The 4091-nt window shown below is 38.4% G+C and overlaps 1 pseudogene; it reads left to right on the top strand.

Moving 5' to 3' along the window:
• Positions 1–3537, top strand: LOC133102274 (NEDD4-binding protein 2-like 1; annotated as a pseudogene).
• The last annotated feature ends 554 nt before the right edge of the window (positions 3538–4091 follow it).

Raw genomic sequence — 4091 nt, 5'->3', positions numbered from 1 at the left:
ATGGGCACATTAAGTCATGATGTGATTGGAATCATCACCTCTATATCTCTTGTCTTCACTGGTGGCACTAATTTCCAGGACTCACCCAGGCATGTGATATTGCTAATTATTTTACTTTTTTGAGATAAAGTATGTGATGGTTAATTTTATGTGTCAACTTGACTGGGCATAGGATACCCAGATAGCTGGTAAGACATTATTTCTAGGTATGACTGTGAGGGTGTTTCTGGAAGAGATTAGCATCTGATTGAGTAGACTGAGTAAAGACCTCACAGTGTGGGTGGACACCAAACAATCCACTGAGGCCCCAAATAGAACAAGAGTTGAAGGAAGTGTGAATTTCTTCTCTCTTCTTGAGCTGGGACATCAATCTTTTCCTGTTCTCGGACATCAGACCTCCTGGTTCTTGGGACTTAGGACTCCAGAACTTATTCTATACACCCACCCCACCCGGGTTCTCAGGCCTTCAGACTTGTATTGAGTTATACCATCAGGTTTCCTGGTTCTCCAACCTACAGACAGCAGACTGTAGAACTTCTCAGTTTCCATATGTGAGTCAATTCCTATAATAAATCTCCTTATATCTGTATGTATCTATGTATATATGTATGTATGTATGTATGTATGTATGTATCTATCTATCTAATATCTATCTCCTGTTGTTTCTGTTCCTCTAGAGAATCCTGACAAATAAAGGGATGAGGATCAGGACCTTCCACTTGGCTCTTTCAACCATGTTAACCACAGGACGGAGAGTTACTGTGACATTCTCTTAGTTGCTGATTACATTTACTCTCCTCTTAATTTGGGAACCAGAGTAACAACCACTTGTTTAGTCAAAGAGCCAATGGGCCACATGAACACTTTTAATTTAAGTACTCATTCAACATCTGATTTCAATAAGCTACCACTTGGACCGAAGGACTAAAGTGTTCTAGATTCCTAGGGATTAGTATTAGTATAGAGACAGTAATAATCCAAATCGTCCATGAAATATATGGATTTTTCCATTTTTGGGTGCATGAGTACTCTTGTAAACGTCTGTTGGACCTTTTGAGGAGAGTCAGGATAAAATTTGTAGCTCATGATTCTGTTCTTAGAACAAAATCCTTCTCTAATCGTGTCCACTATTTCATGTCTACTGTCTTGTTCTCTGTGCTCCACTAAGAGTTCAAATATGCTACCGTGGGGCAAAATTATTGTAAGATCATCAAAGTTTTAATAAACTTGCCTAATACCAATATGATTTTTCATCTCATTACTAAGAAATCGATCATGTTTGAATTCTAAAGGATAAGCAGGAATTCACATCAATGTGATTCTTTCATTTAACGGCTACCAAAACAGAATTAATGAAATGTAATTTCAAAATGGAATGAAGAAAATCCAAAATTTCTTTTAGATAGTCATAATACACAAAAAAGATTTAAAAAATCTATACACTGATATTGACAGGTCAATAAAACAAGCAGCTTTTAATGCTGATTTACCAATTATCTCTAATAGTGTTGTACCTTTTGCTTCTATCACTTGTTTAATTTCTGAGCAGGGCTTCCATTGGTGATTCTTAACTGGGAAAAAAACTCACTTATGAAGACATCAATTAATTAAATATATATACTTTTATACTTTAGCAGTTTAGACGCTGCGAGCATCTGTTTATCACATTGCTCAAATGCTTAAAAGAAGAAAAACCTGCCTTTTAATAATTTATGCTAGATAAGATTGTTTTTGATGTTTAAAGGTGATAAGATATGATTCTAAAATTTTCTAGGCATGCAATTTCATTAGAAGGCAACATGTTATAAAGAAAGAGAACAAGTTTTTATATCAGAGAGTCCAACTTTGGCATAGTCGATTTGCCACTGGCTTTTTTTTTTTTTAACACAGACAAGAGATTTAACTTTTCTGAGCTTTAATTTATGAATCTTCAATTAGAAATAGAAATACTTATCCTGCAGGTTCAGCAATAAAGTATAAAATGTATGTGGCCAGAGTTTGGTGCATAGTTATTAAGGTAGTTATTGATTATATGATTTAAAATAGACAAATTATGATTTCATGGTTTCATAAAGATGTATTCTGCCTAAACACCTTTAAAAAGACAAGCAGTAGGTATCATTGATATATATCTTTGTCAAGTATTGTGGCAGCAATATCTCCCTTTCCATGTCCTACCTACTTTTCAATCACCCTTTATGAATGACTGTGCAGAGTCACACTGAAGCTTAATTAATACTGAGCTTTGGGGGACCCTCAGCAGTTGTTGAATATGTGGGAAGAGGGGCCCAGGAGGCCAGGGCCAGGGACTTGCACACCATCTTTAATTAGCAGATCAGTGTTTTTAACCATTTTAAATTTGGGTCTTTGGAGTAAGATTTAATCTGAAGGAAGAATTCTATGCTGCCCATATTTTGAAAACCACTAGCCTAGACCATTTCGTCTAGGCCTTGGCCTTTTGAGGATAACAGATGTTGGTTAAAGCCACAGACAAGAGCCATATGGATGTCACTTCCTGTTTCTCCATTAAATATCTTCTCTATCTTTATACAGCGGTTGGATATTTAATAGAGTCTGACCTGAGCACAAAGCCATGGTGAACGTGTCTTGTGCTTTTTGTCCCTGGAAAAGGAAATTTATGTTTTGTTCTAGTGTTTCCCCTTATATTAAAATGAAGTAAATTACCCTAATATCATCATTCAAAATATAAATATAATGTTTATTTTGAAATGTATATTTTTCCTTTTACAATCCCCAAAGCTTCTTACCTCCATTTCCTTTCTCCATGAGTTTAAATAATAATAGCTGCTGATTATACAACATCCCAAATTTGTTTCAACATTCCCTGATCTCTTCCGAAAAATGCCTACTTTGTCAAGCATTTTATTGCTACTCTTCCACACTGTTCAGGTTTATATTTTTCTTCCATTTAGCATTTTACAAAATGGATTTGGTCATTTTTGTTTTTCTGGAAATGAGCAGGTCTGGGCTAAAATAAGAGGTCTGGGACTTCAGGAAAGGGGACGCAGGGCTCTCGCAGCCTCCACCCCATGAGGAGAGTTTTCTTGAATCCTCTGGGAGGCTGAGCCTCTGGCAGCAGCAGCCTTGACCACCTGCCCCGCTGCCCTCCTCGTGGGACACCTCCGCGCCGTCTCAGCTTTCGGAAACACCTCTACCTCCTGCGAGGTCTCCGGCTCGGGGGAAACTGCAGTGGCCAGACAATAGCAACACAACTTTCCCAGGGCCCTGATTTTCAGCACGGATAATTGTTTTTCTTCAGAGAAGATGGTGCCTATGAGTTCAATCCTGACTTCCTGGAGAAAACTCATGAATGGAACCAGAAAAGAGCAAGAAAAGCAATGAGGAATGGCATACCCCCCATCATCACTGATATTACTGCTATTATTACTGACGATGCCAACCTCCAAGGAAATACCAACGAAAGAATCTTTTCAGGCTGTAAATGGACATGGTAGTTTTCAGGCCAGAGATGAAGAAATATTTATAGAGTCCCAAGAGAGACAATACAGCGAATGAAAGGTATGAACATGAGGTTACTTTTTCCGGTGTGCTGCATGCTGGAAAAACCAAGCAGAGCCAACAGAAAGCAGGACAGGAATAATGCATCTCCTTCCGAGGGTGCAGGGTGTGGGACACCTACGCAGAGTTCCCAAACCGGAGGGCCCCTGGGGGCTTCACTAATGAGAGCTCCTTTAACACAAGGGATGGTTGTCACCATGGGTACTGGGCGTTCACAATTTTCCTAAATCAGTTTTTCCTTCAGTTTTTAGTCTTTACCCTTCATTCAGTTGTAGTCAGAGCTCTCATTCCAGTGTAAATTGTCAAACCTGAAAGTTTTTGAGCAGAAGTCATTACATTCCTCTTCAACAAGCATTTGTTTAAGTGATCCTGTATGCATGGCCCGATGATGCTGGGAATTCTACCCATTTGATTAAACAAAGTCCCTTTCTCTAGGGAAAGAATTAATTTGAAACTGAAACCTGAGAACATACCCAAGAACCTAATCAGCCACATGGGTTCATTAATGAACTGAAGTGTTTATATAAAGCATCAGTACCACTTTCTCTGAA

Source organism: Eubalaena glacialis, chromosome 12 (genome assembly GCF_028564815.1).
Source record: "Eubalaena glacialis isolate mEubGla1 chromosome 12, mEubGla1.1.hap2.+ XY, whole genome shotgun sequence".
Taxonomy (NCBI): Eukaryota; Metazoa; Chordata; class Mammalia; order Artiodactyla; family Balaenidae; genus Eubalaena; species Eubalaena glacialis.
Note: the sequence above shows the minus strand (reverse complement) of the source record. Positions and strands in the feature narration are given on the sequence as shown.